The sequence below is a fragment of the Ambystoma mexicanum genome, chromosome 1q (genome assembly GCF_040938575.1).
Source record: "Ambystoma mexicanum isolate Mex_15411 chromosome 1q, UKY_AmexF1_1, whole genome shotgun sequence".
NCBI lineage: Eukaryota > Metazoa > Chordata > Amphibia > Caudata > Ambystomatidae > Ambystoma > Ambystoma mexicanum.
The window spans coordinates 170,475,548-170,501,555 of NC_090922.1; positions in this window are offsets into that span (position 1 = coordinate 170,475,548).

The window sequence follows — 26,008 nt, forward strand, 5'->3', positions numbered from 1 at the left end:
CAGCATTTTTTCACAGACAGACTGTGCAAACCATGTAATTTTGTAATAGAAAGAGCCATGCACACACAGATATATTATGTTAATATGAATATTAATTGGATTAACTATAAAGATGCATATGTTATACAAAACACTATACAAAATATGCATATCCACTATTTTCTTCATTTATGGAAAGTAGAGGTAATCGGGCAGAACACTGGATTAATGATTGTGAAAGGGCAACATGTACACCCATATGAGTGGTGTTGCAGTCCAATCTCTGTGATAATATGTGAGCACCTACACCTGCAGGTGACTGATCACAGGCAAGCCTGTACCATGGAACATCACATTTACTAGGAGGATTTTAACTGCATTACCAAATATTGTCCCAACAGCAAAAGCAGACCAGATCATTTATAAAACTCTTAATGAAGAACTATATTGCCAACAAAAACCAATCACACCAGCAGACATCCCAAAAATCAACTTCATTATCAACAAAACAACAGGACAGGCACAAACAAATAGCATGCATACCACGTGTAATCCAATCCAGGAGAGGCAACATGTCCACTGTCACTGGGACTCCCCTCCTGGGGGACTTTTTGACTAGGAGACCACTCAAACCGTGTCAATGTCTGATCCGCAATTGCCACATCAATGTGTGACAGAGGGGCATGCAATAGCTCACCAATGGTTGTCATGTCCTGGTGTATGCTTCCACTCAATGCTGCCATGTCCTGGTGCATGCTTTCCCTCAATGCCACTGTGTCCTGGTGCATGTCATTCCTCAATGCACACATCTCCTGCCGATGAGGCCCAAATCCTCATAAAACCGCATGGTCTGTCTGGGTCAGATATTTCATCCCACTGAGATTGGCTGGCAGCCAAGTGAGCCAAGTGGCCCTCAGTTGTGTGTGGCCTAAGCATGTGTGATGAAATTGGACTGCCATGTAATAATTAGCCAACAGTCTGTGGTTGACACCCTGGACCTGATTTACCAGAACCACCAAGCATTGCAGAGTCCACAGATGTTGTTGGCAATGATATTGACCCATATGCAGCTCCTGCATATGCGGCAGCACCAGAGCAAGCCACATTTGTGTCTTTCTCCACATCTGCCCCACAGTACCTGGCACCACTAGAAGAAATAAAGATATAAGATGTTGCACCATGGTCACACCAGATGATGCAAGCAGACCTATGTCCATACCTCTGAATAAGCCCCTGACAAGAACAGTAGACATTCCTCTTCATCTTGGTTGTAATCTACTGTGGTGTGGTGATATGTAATCTACCACAGCAGGTGCTTTCTCTCAGGACAAAGTGTGAGCATGCCTGCGCACTACTGTTTGCAAGCCATGGGTATGTTCACCAGACACCTTTAGCTGGCCTGTGCTTGTAGATTATGCAACCTGATCTTCCTGTGGGAATCCTCACCTGCATAAGAACATACAACAGCTATAACACACCCCTCCATTTACACACATAGGCTGCAATGTTTCTACAATGTAAAACAATAACTCAGCATCACATACCTCCTAAGAGGCTACTAGCCCCCAAGACCAATCCCATATGACCTCCACCCAGAGCACATCACAGGCTGCAAAAACAACCAAGAGTACTACATGCAATGCCCCATGCAAATGTCATGCACTCAGTCCTATCTGTGTGCCAGCCTTGGAAATGCCTGCTATGAACATTGCACTATCATTTTACCAAACACATGCTATGACTATAAACACTGAAATGTCCTCTCACTGTGTAAACCATGCGTGGACCCTGACCTGCAACATTCAATGACATCTGGTGTGTGGTGCAAGTTCCTGCCAAAACTCATCTAATCACACCTATCGAGGACACTAACCACAATATCACTGACACAGAATGCATGATCCCTCATTTCCACCTTCTCACTCACCGCTCTCCCAGTGTGAATCCTATTACCTGGTCATGCCTCAGTAGAGACCAAGCTTGCAATTTGACAGCCCAATAAGTTGCCCCCTTGCAAATGCCACACTGTATCAATTACCCACACACAGAGGTTAGAAGGGTCACCATCCACAATTGTCAGCCTTTTAACTGACACTTCCTGACTGGCCTGTATGGTCCTGTCTCTCCATTCCAACCAGTCTTGCTCATGTGGAAAAAGGACATGTTCTTCACACACCCATGTCCGACAGGCAGCTACCGAGCAGCAATCCTGGACTGTGTCAGCACTGACGTGTGTCCAATATGTGTGCTAACAGTAGGATGAATAAATGCCAGGCTGAGGATGGGTGAACAGGAAGCAATGCAGGATCTTCACCCATTATGAATGGGTGCGCATATATAATGGCATGTATGTCATTGGGGGAATGGGTGCAGGTGCTGGCCATCATGTAACACACTCCCAAATGAATGGAGCAATTGTGATACACACTTACAGTACACAGTACATCTTCAGGCACACACCCTATGGGACATGAATCAAAGGACCTAGAGGACCATACCTACAAATACGTGTCTATCAGAGGTGCCAATGGCCTCTACTAGTATCAGACTTGGAACTGGTGTTCTATGACATAGATGTTCTGGGCAGCTACTTGCCTTGCCTGTGTGGGGCATGTTGATGTGGTTGTTCATTCATGCGATGATGCACTGCAACACCTAATGCAGTCACCGGGATTGGGTTGGCTGGCACATGCCACCTATGATAGAAGTGGTTCAGTGAAATCACAGAGGTGCAAGGAAGTAAAGGGCGGCTAGCACCGTCACTTGTGGGGATCCAGCATGCAAATGCATGGTGCATGGTCTTAAATAATCCACCCACTCCTGCACCATATCCAGTATGCCATGTGGGGGGAATCTACAAGGGCCATAGACATCCTCATCTGCCATTCCAAATATAGTGCTGCGGTTGTGGATGACCCTGAGCAGCCTCTTCATCTTACCCATTCTACAATTGTGAACTATCACAAAAGTGTGAGCAATGCATGATAGACCATACTCGGGAGGTTTGACTATTCTTGTACGGCAAATTTCATCTTTGCCCCTGGCCTGATTTTTTAAAATGTGTATTTATTTATTTCATTCTTATATTGCGCAACACGCCCATAGGACTCAGAGGCAGAAACAAGACACACACAATACGAAAAAACATAAAGTTAGATACAACACAAAAAAACAAAACAAATAAATCAAATAATTAGATTAAGCATAACAACACAAGGGGACTGACAATACTGAAAAATGACCAACGGTCCACTATCAACTTCAGTTCAGAGGCCTGTGTCCGCAGCCAATAATTATGCAGTCCCTACTGGCTTGCGTACTCCACTCCTCCAACTTAATCCTACGCAGGACAATCAGATCTCAATCTCTGACAATCCCTGGTCCAGTTTGTTCACAAAGCCAAGCAATCATCTTGTTCAAACAGCACCACACTTTGCAGAACCATTCAGAGTCAGGTCTAGAATGAAATTCCAAAATTTCATGCACTATCATTGAGTGGTGCCAACATCATAAGCCATCGAAAAACTGCTTTTCACCAACCCTGTAATGCAAAAATAGGCATACATGTCCCCAAACATCTCTGATTAAATCATGCATCGAGTTCAAACTCCTCTCTATCACCCTTCGCTGCCTTCATAATACTGCCCCTGCCTACTTATCCATCCGCATCACCAAAAAACTCACCACTCGCAGTCTACACTTCTCCTCCTCATCTGCTTTCAACATCCCTAAATTCAATAGAAGGAGAGCTGGTGCCTCCAGCTTCACTACTATTGCCCCAACACTATGGAATGCCCTACCTCATTGCATTCGAGAAGAACCATCATACCCTCTCTTTAAAAAAAAAACTTAAAACAGCCCTATTCAACAAATACATGTAACTGCATATACTGTAATGGCAGAATTCCTACAACTGCTTCTTCTTGTCTAAAATATATTCTGCGTCATGTAACCCAACTGCAATATCCATTTACCTTCACTGTAACATTTCTCCTCGCACCGTGATACCTCTGGGTCCGGGGGCTACAAACAAATGCAATAAATAAAATAAATAAAGAAATGTAACCTTGTGGGGAATGGCCCTGAGAGGGCTGCCTAAAGACACGCTCTTGAAATTCTGAATATTGATAAAATACAGTCCAAATTATTCACAGACTGACACTTTGTCTGTAAATTGGAGATGAAAGATTAAAGGTTTTTCGCGCCTATCCAAGTTCAAGGATAGTGTGATGCATTGCCTCTCATAGATGAAGGGTCCCAGGTGACCATGGTATCCTGAGAAGTACTTGAAACTCTGAACCAAGGAAGAGGGAAAAGTCACTGTATTACCCTCAAACCTCTCCTTGAAAAATTACATAATTTGGATTAAAAGGATATTCCAGTAGATCAGGTTACTGAAATCAAGACCAAAATAGGCCGACATTGGGGATCATTATGAATGAGCCGGTCAGGAAATAAAGATGCTGGTAACAGACGGCTCACTTATAGTATGTCTGTAGGTGCACTGTACTACTGGCAGTCCTGACCTGCCTGGAGTTCAGGCCCCTACTGGCAGGTTATTCACTGAAGCACCGGCACTGTAAGTAACTTACGGTTCCTGTGCTTCAGGGTTCCCATTCCCATAGAGTCCTATCGGACTCCATAGGAGGCAGGAAGTTCCCTTCTCAGAATGATATTGATGGTTTTGATAATGAAACACTGGGTAATCCATCCCCATATTTACCTTTTGCTTTTTTACAACCATTGACAGAGGAATCCTTGTCCAAACATATGTGCAAGAAACATGTCACTGGGTCTCCCCTTAACCCATGTCCTGCATGGTTCATGAAAGATTTTGGTGACTCCACTTTGACATACATATGCCAGATCATACATAGTTCATTTCTTTCTGGGAAAGTTCCAGACTCTCTTAAACTCGCAATAGACACTCCACTTTAAAAAATAAGCTGTGTTAGAGTGAAGTGGAATTGTCAGATGTCTGCTAATCTCACAGCTTCTGTGTATTAGTAATTTGATGGAAGCTGAAGTAATCTGCCAGCTGCAACATTTTGCTGACAAAACAGGTTGGATGGATGAAGCACAGGCGGATTTTAGACCAGGGCATATTGGTGAATCAGTACTGGTAGCAGCGATGAACGGTCTTAGATGCTGGGTGGACGTTCAAAAAACGACTGCTTTGGTATTATTTGTTTGTTGGATGGCTTTTGATACAGTGAACCACAAAATCCTGTTGGAGTGGCCGTTTAGGATTGGTATTAAAGTAAGTGTCTGGAAATGGTTGAAACCTTTTCTCTCTACTCAGAGACCTATTGCATATGGAGTTTCTCAGGGCTCGTCACTGAGTCCATTGTTATTAAATTTATATATGAAACCTTTGGTGGAGTTGATCCATTGGGCAAGGTTATTTTTTTATGTATGCTGATGGCACCCAATTGATGGTTTGTTTAGGTAATCTGGAGAAAACAAATATACTGATCTTTTCCAATAATGTGGAGCACGCTCAGCTGTTGAACCACTACTGTTTTATGCCATTAATAACAGCGATCAGGCACGGCAAGATAACTACTGGCCTGTCTCATTCGGTTTCTGTCACCAACAATCTAAATCTGCATGTACTTTAGGGATTAGAGAACGTAAATGCTCATTTAACCGTGGATTCATACTGTTCAAATTATATCAAATTACTCTCTTTTTTGCCGTTGCCAACTGGTTTACAACTTTTACCAAACTGCTGTTAAAATATGTAAAAGAGTAGTGGGATTGCTGCTTTTTGAGTCCTCTTTCCAAGATTCAATGCCAGAAGAAAAAGTCTCAGTAAAACTACCACGGGTAATAGTGGACCATGTATGCCTAATCAGAACCAATTGGGTTGCATTTGCATGGACCAGAGTCTGGTTTAGATTCATGCTAAACGATATCAATGAATGTCTGTCCAAGGAAGCAACAGTGGAGTAAATATTTCCAGCTGCTTAGAGTTGTCAAAAAGACAATCTAAAGTATGTCCCCCCAGATGGGTGGGGGACATAATCTTTTGAGTTAGACCAAACGCATTCATGAGCTCGATCAATATAAATGTTTTGCCCTCTTGGCGGTTCCACCACAGATTAAGATCTCCTAATAACGCCAAATGAGGGCATAGAGAAATAATCTGACCCACCAGACTGCCCAATTCAGAAACAAAGTGAGCTGTCCCATTATGTGGGCGATAGAAAAGGACAAGATCTAGTGAGACTTTGGGGTCAAAATCCATTTAACGTGAATAACCTCTACATCTTTCATAATAAAAACATTGCTTTTCCTTCATATGTAATTTGTTATTAAAAATACTACCTACTCCTCCCCTCTTTTCCCTGAATGATTATGAGTAAATGTAGAACATTTAATGGAACACATCATTAAGTGCTGAGAAGGAATGATGAGCCAGCCAGGCAATACATCAAAACTTGATACAACCCATGACCTTATTCTGGAAAAAGATAAAGGGTCACTGAAAAGGTGAAGGTTTCAGAACCTGGGCACTGAAGGGGGGATAGATTCATATGGAACATCTCCTGGGAGAAAAACAGAAACAGCAGTAACTCGATCACAATATCAAGCTGAAATCAACCTTTCTAGCCTGCAGTGGAGTATAGCTGTAGCGGATAAAGATCCAATTACAGCACAGAAAGAAGACTTGATTGTGGGAAGAATCTACCCTTATCTGAATTGGATTGGCAGGGAAAGCAAGATTTTTGAGTCTTTTTATTATTATTTTTGCATTTTTAAAGCGCTCCCACAGCCCGCGGGCATCGAGGCGCTGTTACAGGAATGTTTGTTTTTTAGTTGCGTAATTGTTTTTTAAAAAAATCTTAGTTGCGTATTTATAACGCATTTAAATACCCAGAGGTTTTTAAGAGCGGACCCGGGGATCGAACCTTTGGTGCTTCGTGTCGTCTTGCTTCCAAGGCGAGCACGTTGCCGCTGAGCTATCCTTCCGAGTCTTAATGAAATTTCAGAACATTTCAATATTCAAAATAGACTTTTTGTTGGGAAACCCCAATCTGGTTCTAATGAGAGGATGTTACCTATCTCATTTCAAAACATAATTTTAAATTGTGCACATTACCCAGTGACACAAGATGATAGATATCCTTTGTGAAGTCGCTTGCTGGCCATACATGGGTCAGTATCTAAATATTAATTTAAAAGGGTGTCTGGGGGTGCCATTTCTAACAGGTTGACTGGCTCACCGGTCTCCACAAAATAGAGGAATGACAGTAACACAGTTTGATGTTCGGATTGACTTTATCGGCCCAGTAATTCATTCAGCATGCTGCAAAAAATACCGGTGGGCCACCACCTGAATAAGTGGAAAATGTGTGGAAGCATCTGCAACACGCTTTTGCGTATTCCCAAAGGAACGTTGAGAACTCTTGCAGAAAGTGCAAAGACCTACTATGACCTGTGCACATCCAAAAGGAAGTACAAAGAAGGTTATCGGGTTTATCTCTATCGTTTCCAAAGTAACCAATCTAAACATTGCATATTTCTCCCATCTTGGTGCCAGACTTTTCAAGATTATGGATTTGATCTCTGCTGTCGCCTACCATTTACAAAACTCCAAAACGGCAGCAGACAGACGAGCGCTGGCTCCTCGTGAAGCAGCTGCAGACCAGTCATTTGGATACCCTTCATCGGATTGAGGAATTAGTTCATCTTCCTAAGAAGAGATTTATGTAAAATGTGGGCTGGAATGTTTGGATGAAAGGAGGACTGTCTGTGTAATGTTTCATAAAGTAAACAAAAGCATGTTTAATTCTGTTTGTAGCATTGTGCAAAGGTAAGCGTAGGATTAGGAATCAAAGTGAAAGTATAAAATGGAAATTCTGTCATTATGTGATACTAAAACAGCCTTTCTATCCTTCTCTTCTAGTAATCAAAAATGTATTCCATCCATCCTCCTAGACTAGGACAATGAGATGGAGGTAAGGGTGTCAATCGCACAACCGAATGAAGGAAAGGGGTACGAATCCAAGTGTCCTCCCATGACACAAAGTCCCAAAAATGGAGGATGAATCGAAACTTGCGCATTAGAAAGCTGATAGGGCTGATGTTGACCCCATGCTGAAAGGATAATTTCATAATTTCCAAGAATAAATGACCCCTAAACCAATGTCCTTCCCTATGATGACGGTTGTGCTTTAATTTCTCTATTTAAATAAATGTGAGTGTTGGGCAAAGAGACAGTTTCTTGCCCAGAATTGTGTGGTGTGACCATATATCCGGGGGTATTATATTGGTGATGCCCACCTCACGTAGAATTAATATACTAATCAAAATACATTGTGCTCTATCTGCCGTCTCTCTGGCATTTATTTCCAGCATCACTCCGGCTGCCTACTTCTTTTATTTGGTTCAAAGCACTCCAGGCTGCTCCAGCCAGCACTGCCGTTACTAAAGTCAGTGGGCCTCATTACGAGTTTGGAGGTAGCCATGCCGTCATTACCAGCAAGGCTACCTCCAAACTCGGGTCCGGGTTCGGTTCCCGAAAAAAGGGAATTACTGGGCCATTCTGACTTTAGCGGGTGCAATAATTCCGATTTCCGGGACCCGGACCCAGTACGTCCCCATTCCCATTTGAGCCCCCATACAGCTCAATGGGAATGGGGGAGCATGCTAACAACGGACCCGTTAATGACGTGTCTGTTGTTAGCATCTTGGTCTGCTCGCGGGTGACGGTATGAACGTCTGGCCAGACCATGGTCGTAATGAGGCCCAGTGGGTTTGTTTGCTTTGCTGTCCTTTTTTATAGGATTCAGCTGCATGTGTGGTCGCATCAGACTGCTGCTTCTCCATGCATAACATAAATTAATCAGGTATCATAAAACAATGAAAACTATTAAATATAACGGATAATATTATTATTATTATTATTATTATTATTATTATTATTATTATTATTATTATTATTATTATTATCATTATTAATAGTAGTAGTAGTCACAATAGTAGTAGTGCTAATGGTAGTAGTAGTAGTAGCAGCAGGAGGTGTTGTAATAGCACTATAAGTAGTAGTAATAATAGTAGCAGCAGTAGCAGGAGTGGTAATAGCAGTAGAAGCAGCAGTAGTAGTAATAGTTGTAGCAGTACTAGTAGTAGCAGTAGCAGTAGTACTTGCAGTAGTAGTAGCAGTAGTAGTAGTAGTAGTAGTAGCAAAATCAGTAGTAGTAGCAGTCATAGCAGTAGCAATAGCAGTAGTAGTAGCAGTAGTAGTCAAGGCAGTAGCAGTAGTAGTAGCAGTAGTAGTAGCAGTAGTAATAAATGAAGCAGTAGTAGTAGTAGTAGCAGCAGTAGCAGTAGCAGTAACAGTATTAGTAGCAGTAGTAGTGATAGCAGTAGCAGTACAAAGCAGAGTAGCAGTACCTGTGGTAGAAGTAGCATTAGTAAAAGTGGCATTACATTTGCACAAAATTCAGTATCAAGCGCTAGATACAACCTTTATTATAATTATGAGTGTTAATACAAAATTGGTGTATGTAATATGCAGGCTTTGTACTAGGGCAGAAAACATCTTACCCCTGCCTTAACTATGAAAAAGACGTTCAAAGATGGCTGCAAAGCCGCAAGTGGGAGGGAGTTGGAAAAAACTCTCTTGCCAGGCCTAACAAGGGCAATTCATGCAGAGCAAGGTGCTGACAGACGCCCGACCTAAAAAATGAGAGGCAAAGTGCGTGCAGCGAGGGAAGTGAAGCGGGACAAGCACTCCTCTGAGACAAGTGTGAGAGAGGGCTACCCACATCGAGTAGGCATGGCGAGGTGGAGCAAAAGAAAGAATCAAGCAAAGTTGAGCAAGCAGGCAAACAGAGCAGGCAATGTGAGAACAGGAAACGAGAACAAAAAGTGACACTTATTGCCTCCAGTTCAAGGATCCTAATTGGTTGACATGAACCCAGAAGTTCACTCTGGGTCATAATTGAGTATCATGCGTACCGTCAAGTGGACAGAACACAGACAGGAAAGACTGGCCCTTTCATGCATCACCTTTCTTAGAAATGACAGGAAACACTTTTGCTGCCTCCATGTCTATGAAATGATGCACAGTCCTTTTTCCCAAACTGAACTCTCAGTTCAGGTGGATAAAGAACAGACGCCTTTACATTCAAGCTCAACAAAGACATCCTGATTGCTGGCTGTTTCATTGTTATTCGTATCTCCTTAGCTAGGTCAGGGAACATCAACACTCTGTTACTTTCTTCTTCTTCTTCGTCGTCTTCTTCGTCTTCTTCTTCTTCTTCTTCTTCTTCTTCTTCTTCTTCTTCTTCTTCTTCTTCTTCCTCTTCTTCTACTTGTCATTATTATTATTGATCAATATTATTTCAACGGGAGTTGTGCCCATTGGTAAGCAGAGTTACATTTAAATTATTTTGTTTGTGCATAGTGTCCTTTGAAAATTCAATTTAGGTTTAAGATTTGGAATCCAACAATAGGGAACATTGACAGAAAAGGAACGGGAATATGAAATTATGATATGGTATGATATGATATGATATGATATGATATGGCATTTATAACGCGCCTATAACCAAGTGTTTCAAGGCGCGACGAGACAAGGGAGGGGAAACAGAGGGAAGACAGAGAGAGTGATCCTACTAGGCCAGGTGAAATTGAGATCACGCAAGTGCAGGGGAGGGGGGAAGGGGAAAAGTGCAGGGTGCAGTACATAGGATGACAGTGAAATAAATATAGAACATAGAGTAAATAGAAGTGCAGCCAGCTGGTGGCAAGTGCAAGGGTAAGTGCAGACATCAGGTGTCAAGTGCTAGTAGGGGCTTTAGGTATACAGAACAGTCCCCAAGTGCAAGGGTTGCAATGGGGGCAGTGAAGGTGTGCAACTGGCGGGGGGGGGGACCTGGGCCAGAGATCAGAGAGCGGCCTGATTGTAATGCAATATAATGCAAAATGGTCTTATAGTGTGCCCTTTTGCTACTTTGTTGGCCACATTGTGCATGGTCAGAATGGAGGGTGGCCGTTGCCATGAGAGATGTGGAGGCATATGCAAAAACATCTGATTTTGATGGGTGCAGCTCGGTTCCGTCGTTGTACTCTGATGCTGTGTTTGCTGTGACACATGAGAATGTGCTATCCAGAGAGGAATGCCCAGGATTATAAAGGTCACAATTCTCTGAATTTGGGTTAGCTGCTGCGGTGGCAGGGTGTGATAAAACCAAACAGGAGAGCTTTGTAGTCGCTCAATCATCTAGAAGCGGAAACCGTAAGGCATGAGTTGGCTCCTTGGAGGGATTTGTATGTAGTGTAAAGTGGGTGGAGACGTCAGAGTGGAGGAGGAGTGCATTATAATGCAAAAGACACACAACTGCAGAGCGGTGGTCTTTCTGTGGGAGGGGCAACTCTGGGAAGATGATGCAGGAGTCATCATTAGGTGAACTTTCAGAGAAAAGATATGAAATTGAAATGTGTCTTGAGCATTTCACTGCAGGTTGTTGCTTTGTACAGGAGTTCAATGCTTCAGACGGTGAAACTCTCTCCAAAATTGGGAGATTTTAGGATCACTGAATAGAGCAGCAGGGTATCCAGTCATTCTTTCAATGGGAATTCTGCCCAAGTACTTTACTTCGACAGAATTCTGCCAAAAAACCTCATTGAATTGTATGGTGGGATAAGGTGTTAAAAAGTGAGAGGAAGGGCCTGGACTAGGGGGATTATTTTAGGAAAAAGGGGGAATTTGTGGAGGAACCCTCCAAATCAAAATTAAAAACATTGGTGAGTTTTTTTGGGCAGAATTCAGGCAAAGTAAAATACTTCTGCAGAATTCTTGTCGAAAAAATAACAGAACCGAGCAGCAGTGCACGACCTCACAATACGATAGTTCTGTGCATTGAGGTAAAATCGCATACAAAAAACTGAGTAATGGTAATCTAGGCTCCTGAGACATCCCTTCTTTAAAACACGGGTGAGGTGTGGGGGGTAGAAGCGTATTCATGTAAGGTGCACTTCCATGTCTCTTGTATTAGGAACAAAGCATGTTGAGGCCCAACCAGTGTATGCCATTATCCACTCACACCAATTGTGTACAAATACAAAAACAATAGTACTACGTCACCCAATTTTACCCCAGAAAACTGTAAAGATAGAAATATGAAGAGAAGCGCCTTCTCCTTCTAATGTGCATTTTGAAGGTGTGAAGTGGAACATAGGATTCATTTTACAAGGGTGTTCTTTGGACATGGTAGGTCCTCCCTCTTCCTTCGAAAGGGTAAATCTAATGATGTAAAGCTGTGTTATATTTATCTTATGCACATAATGTTAGGTCTAGCTTGGAATAATGGATGGGAATCTAAAAGACTAAAGGCGGAGGGAATGGGAGCAGCTTACAAAATGGCTGCTTAACCCAGAGGCTCCCTACCTGAACAACTGCCCTTCTCATAAATGTAAACATAAACCTTGGGTCACCAAAAGCAAAAATCATTGGGCCTCATTACAACCCAGGCGGAAAACCATGGCGCTAATAGCACCATGGTCCATTCTGGTAACTTACCGACACTGCCATGGAGAAACGGGGAATTACCACCCCATTACAAGGTTGGCGGGGCGGTAATTCCCCCTTCCTCCATGGCCCTTCCCCATTCCCATTTTTGCCCCATAGGGCTCAATGGGAATGGGGAAGGTGCTAAGTACGGTACCGCAAATTGCGGTACCGTAGTTAGCACCAAGGTCCCTTTGCGGGTCCCTACTTTAACGGCTGGTGTAGACCAGCCGTTAAGGTCGGGTCCTGCAAAGGGACCTCGTAATCAGGCGCTAATGGGTTAACGGCGCCGCAACCTTTTACGGCGCTGTTACCCCATTAGCGCCAGGGTCGTAAAGAGGCCCATTATCAACAACTGAAGCAAAATCAGGGGGCCACAATGGTCTGAGGCCCTCCAGGTGGAGATTGACTTAAGAAGCAAGGGAAATGGTAGAAAGGAATGGCCTCAACTTCATAGGATGGCAGATGCAGCAACTAGAAGAGACAGAACACGTTTTAAAATCAGCAGCTGCACCTTTTCAACAATGTATGCCCATATAAAAAGGCAGCACACCTGCTGCCTATCACACCACTCGCTGTGCACTCTAGCAGAGAGCATGGCACTGTTAAATCGGTTTCCCCCCCCAGTGCCAAGGCACTTTTTGGTTATTTTGGTATTCCGCCATTCAGTGCTTTCTAGCGTTTTCTGTTTCATTAACCACTTAAGCTTGGATGAGTACATGGACAGCAAACCCCAATAGCTTTTTCCAAAGTGCCATGGCAGTTATAGTGAAATTTGAGTTGTATGCCCCGGCTCAGGGGTCAGAATGTGGAGGAGAACAGCAGCTGGGAAGATCCTGCATCCCTACACAGTGAAGGGCTAGGTGCATAAGCACAGGGTGCAGACTGAAGGCCTTTAACACAACTTTAGGCCTGACAAGGCTGCCTATAATGAAGTGTTTTTGGGATATTTCATTGGCTATGATTAACGTGGGAGAAAAGAATCTTGTAAATAATGTTTGGAGCAATCAGTACTCATATAAACACCTGGGGCTGCACATATGTGGGATGGGTGAAACATCTGTGGTCAAAGCCAAAAAGGCAGATTTCAGCTCACCTTGTGCAAATGTCACATATCCCTGGGTACATTACATCCATGTGAAAGACCACACGATACGTGAAAATGCCACCTGAAATTGCAGACATTCCAGTCAATCGGGAGGTCTGAATTACCCACCTATTGTGATTGGCTGAAAACCACCTAATCAGCGTACACTGGACACCCAAGCCTCCTGATTGGCCAATATGTCCGTGGCACAAGATGTTTTTTCATGCACCAATCTTCTCTGATTGGGCAGATTCCACCCAGTGAGAGAAATGTTTGGGGCTTCCACCTCACATTCGGTACTGCAGAGGCAGGTGACAGAATTGATGCAAATAAAGCCATTCACAATACAATGGAAGGCACTTTCGCCCATCTCCGTACTAAGGTCAATTCAGGCACCTCAAATTGACAAGCTATAGCATTAACTGGACACAATGACAATGAGTAGTGGGCACTCTGGCTACATATGAAAACATGTTCCTGTGCTTGATAAAGCCAAAAGAGTCTTCCTAATAAAAGTTATTATTTCTCAGAGGAGAGACGGATGGCACTACCAAAGTGGTTCCCTGATTGCCATAGTTCATCAGATTAGTTTAAGATCAGACGTAATTATTTCTTGTGAACATCTGAAAGGGATGCTATCATAATGTCAGAGAAAATGCCCCAGAATATGGTAATGATAATAGATATTCAGTGAGAAAACTTTGTTAAAGGGACGTTATGGTTAAATTCTGCTACTTAAAACCTATGAAAATCAGTAAAAAAAATGTTCTTAAAAGGACTTTATGGCTACAAGTAAAATTGAAAAACCCCTGAAATTCGCCAGTTATGGTAAGATAAGCAACCATAACTCGCGCCACCACTGTGCACTGCTAAGACTAACACCCAGGATATCAAAGATGGCATCACAAATATCATTGATGACATCACATCATTGATGACTGTACAAGGTGTACATTTGCAGACACTGGAAGAGAGAGAGAGAAGTAGAGAGAGGCAGATGGTTTGACTGGTGGAGAGAAATGCCACCAGAATGAACATAAGGAATAAGAACCAAACAAGGAACAAACCTAACAAAATAAAAAACAAATTATATTAACTCTAATGGCTTTAGGCAGGCATGCCATTCAGGTGAAGCTAGGATCATCGCCATCAGACGTCCTCGTACCCGCCCAACAAGGAAAAATCCCAATCAGAACAAACAAGAGACAAATGAACATCAAAGAACAAACATGCAGAAAAACTCAAAAAAGCTTTTGGACTTGCATGCCATACCGTCAATCAAGCGTGTCAGCCAAAATTTTTGCAATGCCACCCAAAACCAGAACAAAACTAAATAACCATCACTAGAACGACTGCTTAGCCAAGATCAGTTAACAAGAAACAGACATGTCCAAATAAAGGTTGTTAACCACCACGAAAGAACACAATACACTAACAACCCCACGCTGAAACACCCTCACTCCCCCCATGCTCACCAACCACACCAGCACAACTAGCTAGACAAATCCCTCCCCATACACTGATCTACATCATTTGAATCAACGTGCAAACCTTAGCCCCCAGCCAAACCATCCGGACAAGTCAAATAGTTTAGGTCTCCCATCTGGAACATAATGCCTGTGGTGTACAAATCGCTACCTACCTAGAAGACACACCCACAAAGGCGTCAATGCAGAAAAGTTAAGCACAACACCATTGTTTTATGACTCTGCTCCACTCAACATTCCCCTCCACCACCTTCCATTTAAGATCCACATGAGTGCCTGGAAACAATGAAAATGGCAGCACTGTGCATTAGAAATCCATGTATTATAACATACCATACAACCTTTAAAAACGTTCCATTTTTCTGTTGTCCCTCAATCTGTGACTAGCTGTACTCATTTTTGTGCTTTGCTTTTCACTATCACCCACTGCAGTGCTGCATGTCCCACAAATGCATGTTTATAGTTAATTCATGTATGCATTTTATTTATGTAGCACCTTTTTATAAAATGCTTTACAAAAACAGTTTCTGAACAAACATTTTAAAGCAATTATATCACCAGAAAATATGATAACGGCCTGAGACTTGAAACTTCACAATGCTTGTGGAAATACAATCTGGAATGCGCTATTCCTCAAAAATGTTCGTGTTTGCTTATGTCATTTCTTGTTCTTACTTTCCTCCTGCAAAACATCACCTTTTCATGACAACCATCTCACTATCCAATCTCTCACATTGGGAAGAGCATTCCCTTTCCAAACCGTCAAAGTCAATTTCTTCCCACATATGACAGATCCTACCAGAAGCCCCCCTTGTTCCCAACATAAGTCTGTGGCTGGTCCATCCACAGCAAATTTACTAGACCTAGGGAAAACTTTATTGTCTTGCAGAAAATAGCCACTAGCCTGGTGGAAAATTCAATAAAAAAAATGTGCAACCCTCCTGCAACTCAAAAAAATAGGAGTAAGGCTTCCATCCACTCTTCCGAACCCCCATCACATGCTGCTGTCTTATAGACCTTGTCTAACAATTCTCTTCAATGTCCAAATATTTTAAAGATTGTCCTCTGTTGAACATACAACACACCTTGATCTAGCCATGACCTAAAATGTCTCTTGAGAATTGTCTGTCTAGATGTCCCTCCTATATCCCTCCCCTACTTCTCCGCCGACCACTGAGGCCAGCCCTCACCCATTGCCCCCTGTTTCTCCACTTATAACAATGCATAGAGGTTACCAATAATCCCTCTGCAGAATAGGCTGAAATGAGCAGGGATAGGCTCTCCAACTCTAGTAAATGCCACACAAAGACAGGGTTCAAGAAGTATATGGCGCAGGGGTGTTGCTGGGTGTGGAAAAGATTTGTGGCTACCCTAATGTTGGGACTGTTGGGAATTGGGTCGAGCTAGCCTTTTGGTTGGATCCCCTGAGCTTCTATCTGGGGCTACAGCCAAAAGACCCGGGGCTATAGCCCCCTCAGCCCACCCCCTAGCAACGCCTCTGGTATAGCATCTTTCTTCCCTGTTGCTCAACCTATATTTGAATCCAAAATCCTGAGCATTCCCACACTTCTGAATTTGTTCTTCTCTATTTATGCCTGCCCCAATCCAAAGATAGCAGTATTCCTTTTAACCATTCACTTGAAACTTGTCATTACTTCAAATTGCAGAAGACATCCAACTTCTCCCTTTCTCGCCCCTCATTTTTACTGCCTTATCCAGGTTTCTGCACCATGCTTGATGCTAGTGACCATTTTCCTACTCAGTACATGGTCCTCTCTCATCAAAGTCTAAGCAAATGGCAATGGCCTTGAACAGACTTCTTTAATGGTCTTCCAGGTTTCCATTACTTCAGTCCACATTGGATATTACTAAATTACTAAAAAACAAAAACTAAATTACTAAAAAAAAACATACTTGGACCCTGAAAACCCAAATGACTATAGACCCATCACCACGGTGCCATTCCTCTTAAACATTCTGGATAAAGTTGTCTATGTCCAAATACAGCAGTTTTTGGAGGATAATACAATTCTGGGAAAGAGGCAATCAGTCTTTCGCCCAAGACATGGTACAGAGTCTGCTCTACTTGACCTGAAAAACCAACTCAGCGACATTATGGACAAAGGCAAACCGGAACTTCACCTCCTTGATTTGTCAGCTGCGTTTGATCTTGTTGACCACAAAACCCTTCGTAGACAACTTAAGGATGCAGCCTACTTCTCACCAGAAGCCACAGCTGGATCTCCTCTTCCCTGAAAGGTAGACAAATTAGAGTGTTCGCGGACCAGGCCTGCGCTGCTCCAACCACTATTCAGTGCGTTGTCCCACAGGGCTCTTGCACGGCACCTACACTCCATAACTTATTTACCCTACCTTTCTTCAATGACCTAGATGATCGCAGCATAGCTTATACCCTTTCGAAGGAAGAGGGAGTATCTACCATGTCCAAAGAACACCCTTGTAAAATGAATCCTATGTTCCACTTCACACCTTCAAAATGCACATTAGAAGGAGAAGGCGCTTCTCTTCATATTTCTATCTTTACAATTTTCTGGGGTAAAATTGGGTGACGTAGTACTATTGTTTTTGTATTTGTACACAATTGGTGTGAGTGGATAATGGCATACACTGGTTGGGCCTCAACATGCTTTGTTCCTAATACAAGAGACATGGAAGTGCACCTTACATGAATACGCTTCTACCCCCCACACCTCATCCGTGTTTTAAAGAAGGGATGTCTCAGGAGCCTAGATTACCATTACTCAGTTCGTTTTTTGTATGCGATTTTACCTCAATGCACAGAACTATCGTATTGTGAGGTCGTGCTGCTCGGTTCTGTTATTTGTTCGACAAGAATTCTGCAGAAGTATTTTACTTTGCCTGAATTCTGCCCAAAAAAATCACCAATGATTTGGAGAGTTCCTCCACAAACCACCCTTTCCCTATGCTAATCCCCCTAGCCCAGGCCATTCCTCTCACTTTTTAACACCTTACCCCACCATACAATTCAATGAGTTTTTTTTGGCAGACTTCTGTCGAGGTAAAGTACTTGGGCAGCATTCCCATCGAGAGAATGACTGGATACCCTGCAGCTCTATTCAGTGATCCTAAAATCTCTCAATTTTGGAGAGAGTTTCACCGACTGAAGCATTGAACTCCTGTACAAAGCAACAACCTGCAGTGAAATGCTCAAGACACAATTCAATTTCATATCCTTTCTCTGAAAGTTCACCTAATGATGACTCCTGCATCATCTTCCCAGGGTTGCCCCTCCCACAGAAAGACCACCGCTCTGCAGTTGTGTGTCTTTTGCATTATAATGCACTCCTCCTCCACTCTGACTTCTCCACCCACTTTACACTACATACAAATCCCTCCAAGGAGCCAACTCATGCCTTACGGTTTCCGCTTCTAGATGATTGAGCGACTACAAAGCTCTCCTGTTTGGTTTTATCACACCCTGCCACCGCAGCAGCTAACCCAAATTCAGAGAATTGTGACCTTTATAATCCTGGGCATTCCTCTCTGGATAGCACATTCTCATGTGTCACAGCAAACACAGCATCAGAGTACAACGACGGAACTGAGCTGCACCCATCAAAATCAGATGTTTTTGCATATGCCTCCCCATCTCTCCTGGCAACGGCCACCCTCCATCCTGACCATGCACAATGTGGCCAACAAAGTAGCAGAAGGGCACACTATAAGACCATTTTGCATTATATTGCATTACAATCAGGCCACTCTCTGATCTCTGACCCAGGTCCCCCCCGCCAGTTGCACACCTTCACTGCCCCCATTGCAACCCTTGCGCTTGGGGACTGTTCTGTATACCTAAAGCCCCTACTAGCACTTGACACCTGATGTCTGCACTTACCCTTGCACTTGCCACCAGCTGGCTGCACTTCTATTTACTCTATGTTCTATATTTATTTCACTGTCATCCTATGTACTGCACCCTGCACTTTTCCCCTTTCCCCTTCCCCCCTCCCCTGCACTTGCGTGATCTCAATGTCACCTGGCCTAGTAGGATCACTCTCTCTGTCTTCCCTCTGTTTCCCCTCCCTTGCCTCGTCGCGCCTTGAAACACCTGGTTATAGGCGCGTTATAAATGCCATATCATATCATATCATAATTTCATATTCCCGTTCCTTTTCTGTCAATGTTCCCTATTGTTGGATTCCAAATCTTAAACCTAAATTGAATTTTCAAAGGACACTATGCACAAACAAAATAATTTAAATGTAACTCTGCTTACCAATGGGCACAACTCCAGTCGAAATAATATTGATCAATAATAATAATGACAAGTAGAAGAAGAGGAAGAAGAAGAAGAAGAAGAAGAAGAAGAAGAAGAAGAAGAAGAAGAAGAAGAAGAAGAAGACGAAGAAGAAGAAGAAAGTAACAGAGTGTTGATGTTCCCTGACCTAGCTAAGGAGATACGAATAACAATGAAACAGCCAGCAATCAGGATGTCTTTGTTGAGCTTGAATGTAAAGGCGTCTGCTCTTTATCCACCTGAACTGAGAGTTCAGTTTGGGAAAAAGGACTGTGCATCATTTCATAGACATGGAGCCAGCAAAAGTGTTTCCTGTCATTTCTAAGAAAGGTGATGCATGAAAGGGCCAGTCTTTCCTGTCTGTGTTCTGTCCACTTGACGATACGCATGATACTCAATTATGACCCAGAGTGAACTTTTGGGTGCATGTCAACCAATTAGGATCCTTGAAATGGAGGCAATAAGTGTCACTTTTTGTCCTCGTTTCCTGTTCTCACATTGCCTGCTCTGTTTGCCTGCTTGCTCAACTTTGCTTGATTCTTTCTTTTGCTCCACCTCGCCATGCCTACTCGATGTGGGTAGCCCTCTCTCACACTTGTCTCAGAGGAGTGCTTGTCCCGCTTCACTTCCCTCGCTGCACGCACTTTGCCTCTCATTTTTTAGGTCGAGCGTCTGTCAGCACCTTGCTCTGCATGAATTGCCCTTGTTAGGCCTGGCAAGAGAGTTTTTTCCAACTCCCTCCCACTTGCGGCTTTGCAGCCATCTTTGAACGTCTTTTTCATAGTTAAGGCAGGGGTAAGATGTTCTCTGCCCTACTACAAAGCCTGCATATTACATACACCAATTTTGTATTAACACTCATAATTATAATAAAGGTTGTATCTAGCGCTTGATACTGCATTTTCTGCAAATGTAATGCCACTTTTACTAATGCTACTTCTACCACAGGTACTGCTACTCTGCTTTGTACTGCTACTGCTTCTGCTATGACTACTACTGCTACTACTACTGCTATTGCTACTGCTACTACTACTACTACTGCTTCAATTATTACTACTACTGCTACTACCACTGCTACTACTACTGCTGCTGCCTTGACTACTACTGCTACTACTACTGCTATTGCTACTGCTATGACTGCTACTACTACTAGTACTGCTATTGCTACTGCTACTACTACTACTACTACTACTGCTACTACTACTGCTAGTACTACTGCTACTTCTAGTACTGCTACAACTATTACTACTACTGCTACTACTACTGCTACTACTTCTACTGCTATTACCACTCCTGCTACTGCTGCTACTATTATTACTACTACTTATTGTGCTATTACAACACCTGCTGCTGCTACTACTGCTACCATTGGCACTACTACTATTGTGACTACTATTACTACTACTACTATTAATACTACTATTAATAATAATAATAATAATAATAATAATAATAATAATAATAATAATAATAATAATAATAATAATAACAATAACATTATCAGTTATATTTATTAGTTGTCGTTGTTTTATGATACCTGATTAATTTGTGTATGTTATGCATGGCGAAGCAGCAGTCTGATGCGACCACACTCCTATAAAAAAGGACAGCAAAGCAAACAAACCCACTGGGCCTCATTATGACCCTGACGGCCGTGGTATGAACGGTGCCGGTAAAATACTGGCACCGTTCATACCTGGCCGCCACACTACAAGTTTGCTCGTGGGTGGCGGTATGCACGTCTGGTCTGGCCAGACGTTCAGACCGTCACCTGCGAGCAGACCAAGATGCTAACAACAGACACGTCATTAACGGGTCTTATGTTAGCATCCTCCCCATTCCCATTGAGCCGTATGGGGTCTCAAATGGGAATGGGGACGTACTGGGTTCGGGTCCCAGAAATGGGAATTACTGCACCCGCTAAAGTCAGAATGGCCCAATAATTCCCTTTTTTTCGAGAACCGGACCCAGACACGAGTTTGGAGGTAGCCATGCTGGTAATGACGGCATGGCTACCTCCAAACTTGTAATGAGGCCCACTGACTTTAGTAACGGCACTGCTGGCTGGAGCAGCCTGGAGTGCTTTGAACCAAATAAAAGAAGTAGGCGGCCGGAGTGATGCTGGAAATAAATGCCAGAGAGACGGCAGATAGAGCACAATGTATTTTGATTAGTATATTAATTCTACGTGAGGTGGGCATCACCAATATAATACCCCCGGATATATGGTCACACCACACGATTCTAGGCAAGAAACTGTCTCTTTGCCCAACACTCACATTTATTTAAATAGAGAAATTAAAGCACAACCGTCATCATAGGGAAGGACATTGGTTTAGGGGTCATTTATTCTTGGAAATTATGAAATTATCCTTTCAGCATGGGGTCAACATCAGCCCTATCAGCTTTCTAATGCGCAAGTTTCGATTCATCCTCCATTTTTGGGACTTTGTGTCATGGGAGGACACTTGGATTCGTACCCCTTTCCTTCATTCGGTTGTGCGATTGACACCCTTACCTCCATCTCATTGTCCTAGTCTAGGAGGATGGATGGAATACATTTTTGATTACTAGAAGAGAAGGATAGAAAGGCTGTTTTAGTATCACATAATGCCAGAATTTCCATTTTATACTTTCACTTTGATTCCTAATCCTACGCTTACCTTTGCACAATGCTACAAACAGAATTAAACATACTTTTGTTTACTTTATGAAACATTACACAGACAGTCCTCCTTTCATCCAAACATTCTAGCCCACCTTTTACATAAATCTCTTCTTAGGAAGATGAACTGATTCCTCAATCCGATGAAGGGTATCCAAATGACTGGTCTGCAGCTGCTTCACGAGGAGCCAGCACTCGTCTGTCTGCTGCCGTTTGTGAGTTTTGTAAATGGTAGGCGACAGCAGAGATTGTATCCATAATCTTGAAAAGTCTGGCACCAAGATGGGAGAAATATGCAATGTTTAGATTGGTTACTTTGGAAATCATAGAGATAAACCCAATAAACTTCCTTGTACTCCCTTTTGAATGTGCGCAGGTCATAGAAGGTCTTTGCACTTTCTGCAAGAGTTCTCCACGTTCTGTCGTAAATCTCCCCCCATCTCACCTGGGATCGCTTCTTGCTCTGTTCCGCGGGAGGATTCCTCTTGCGGGCGGATCGGGTCTTGTATAGGCTCGTACGAGTCTCGTCCGACTCCAGCGTGTGTTCAGAGTTCCAGGAAGGTCGCAGTTCCAGGATGTCCAGGAAGGAAGTAGCGGTCGCTAGGCTTGAGGATTCCGGGAGCAGATTTAAAGGGGAAAGGTGGAAGGAAGGAAGAAGGGACCAGGAATCTCGGAATAGTGGATTCGCCGAAAGCACACACACGTCTAGTCACTACCTAATGATAGCGTTGAGATGCGCGAGGCCGCCGGGGCGTGGCCAATTTATAAAGCGTGCCGTGTCCGTCGTAAAGGCTGGTGCGAGGCAAGTCACTTGGCATGGCCATGTTGGGAGTAACAAGGAATACAAGCCCCGTCGCAATAAGGACCAGGAAGTCCAGAAAGGGCAAGTTCTATGGGTCATGACAGCGTGCCTCCTCCGAAAACCTGTTCCACCAGGTTTTCCCGGGTGAATGAGATGCTGAATTCTCCCTTATTGGGATGCTAAGTGCAGCTCTCATGCATTATTTTGTATGACTTGTAGTCGGTTGAGATTTTTGGCAGAGGTACCCATGAACAGATCATTATATTAGTCCAGTTTATCGCCAGTAGTGGCCCTGGCTATTGCAAGGCAGTTTTTAGTTGAAAGGTAAGGGTTGAGCGCATTAATTAGTTTAGTGGTGAGTGCAACAGAGGAAACGTTGGCGCTAACTTGGCGAGAATGGATAGCGGGGAGTCAAAGTAAATCCCCATTGTTTTTACTGCCGGTGCTACAGTGATGTTAGTGTTGTAAATGTTGAATGTCCTGCATTGGAAGTTGAGATTGTGAGTGTAGCTTTAGTACCTACCAGGAGGATCTCTGTTTTATCTCAGTTGAGACACAATCCATTAGCCGCCATCCAGGCCTGGATGGCTGGGTACATGTTGGACAGTGTGGTGGCGTCTTGCTCATAAGGTGCAGTGAGAGGGGGTAGGACTTGAGTGTTGTCGGCATAGTTTGTATAAGCTATGCTGCGATCATCTAAGTCTTTGAAGAAAGGTAGGGTAAATAAGTTATGGAGTGTAGGTGCCGTGTAAGAGCCCTGTGGGACAACACACTGAATAGTGGTTGGAGCAGCGCAGGCCTGGTCCCGAACACTCTAGTTTGTCTACCTTTCAGGGAAGAGGAGATCCAGCTGTGGCTTCTGGTGAGAAGTAGGCTGCATCCTTAAGTTGTCTACAAAGGGTTTTGTGGTCAACAAGATCAAACGCAGCTGACAAATCAAGGAGAAGTGCCGGTTTGCCTTTGTCCATAATGTCGCTGAGTTGGTTTTTCAGGTCAAGTAGGGCAGACTCTGTACCATGTCTTGGGCGAAAGACTGATTGACTCTTTCCCAGAATTGTATTATCCTCCATAAACTGCTGTATTTGGACACAGACAACTTTATCCAGAATGTTTAAGAGGAATGGCACTGTGGTGATGGGTCTATAGTCATTTGGGTTTCAGGGTCCAAGTATCCTTTTTTTTGTAATTTAGTTTTTGTTTTTTAGTAATTTAGTAATATCCAATGTGGAGTGAAGTAATGGAAACCTGGAAGACCATTAAAGAAGTCTGTTCAAGGCCATTGCCATTTGCTTAGACTTTGATGAGAGAGGACCATGTACTGAGTAGGCAAATGGTCACTAGCATCAAGCATGGTGCAGAAACCTGGATAAGGCAGTAGAAATGAGGGGCGAGAAAGGGAGAAGTTGGATGTCTTCTGCAATTTGAAGTAATGACAAGTTTCAAGTGAATGGTTAAAAGGAATACTGCTATCTTTGGATTGGGGCAGGCATAAATAGAGAAGAACAAATTCAGAAGTGTGGGAATGCTCAGGATTTTGGATTCAAATATAGGTTGAGCAACAGAGAAGAGAGATGCTATACCAGAGGTGTTGCTAGGGGGTGGGCTGAGGGGGCTGTAGCCCCTGGTCTTTTGGCTGTAGCCCCAGATAGAAGCACAGGGGATCCAACCAAAAGGCTAGCTAGACCCAATTCCCAACAGTCCCAACATTAGCGTAGCCACAAATCTTTTCCACACCCAGCAACACCCCTGCGCTATATGCTTCTTGAACCCTGTCTTTGTGTGGCATTTACTAGAGTTGGAGAGCCTATCCCTGCTAATTTCAGCCTATTCTGCAGAGGGATTATTGGTAACCTTTATGAATTGTTATAAGAGGAGAAACAGGGAGCAATGGGTGAGGGCTGGCCTCAGTGGTCGGCGGAGAAGTAGGGGAGGGATATAGGAGAGACATCTAGACAGACAATTCTCAAGAGACATTTTAGGTCATGGCTAGATCAAGGTGTGTTGTATGTTCAACAGAGGACAATCTTTAAAATATTTGGACATTGAAGAGAATTGTTAGACATGGTCTATAAGACAGCAGCATGTGATGGGGGTTCGGAAGAGTGGATGGAAGCCTTACTCCTATTTTTGTTGAGTTGCGGGAGGGTTGCACATTTTTTTTATTGAATTTTCCACCAGGCTAGTGGCTATTTTCTGCAAGACAATAAAGTTTTCCCTAGGTCTAGTAAATTTGCTGTGGATGGACCAGCCACAGATTTATGTTGGGAACAAGGGGGACTTCTGGTAGGATCTGTCATATGTGGGAAGAAATTGACTTTGACGGTTTGGAAAGGGAATGCTCTTCCCAATGTGAGAGATTGGATAGTGAGATGGTTGTCATGAAAAGGTGATGTTTTGCAGGAGGAAAGTAAGAACAAGAAATGACATAAGCAAACACGAACATTTTTGAGGAATACGCATTCCAGATTGTATTTCCACAAGCATTGTGAAGTTTCAAGCCTCAGGCCGTTATCATATTTTCTGGTGATATAATTGCTTTAACATGTTTGTACAGAAACTTTTTTTGTAAAGCATTTTATAAAAAGGTGCTACATAAATAAAATGCATACATGAATTAACTAAAAACATGAATTTGTGGGACATGCAGCATTGCAGTGGGTGATAGTGAAAAGCAAAGCACAAAAAATGAGTACAGCTAGTCAGTTTTTAAAGGTTGTATGGTATGTTATAATACATGGATTTCTAATGCACAGTGCTGCCATATTCATTGTTTCCAGTCACTCATGTGGATCTTAAATGGAAGGTGGTGGAGGGGAATGTTGAGTGGAGCAGAGTCATAAAACAATCGTGTTGTGCTTAACTGTTGTGCATTGACGCCTTTGTGGGTGTGTCTTCTAGGTGGGTAGCAATTTGTACACCACAGGCATTATGTTCCAGATCGGGGACCTAAACTATTTGACTTGTCCGGATGGTTTGGCTGGGGGCTAAGGTTTGCACGTTGATGCAAATGATGTAGATCGGTGTATGGAGAGGGATTTGTCTAGCTAGTTGTGCTGGTGTGGTGGGTGAGCATGGGGGGAGTGAGGGTGTTTCAGCGTGGGGTTTTTAGTGTATTGTGTCCTTTCCTGGTGGTTAACAACCTTTATTTGGACATGTCTGTTTCTTGTTAACTGATCTTGGCTAAGC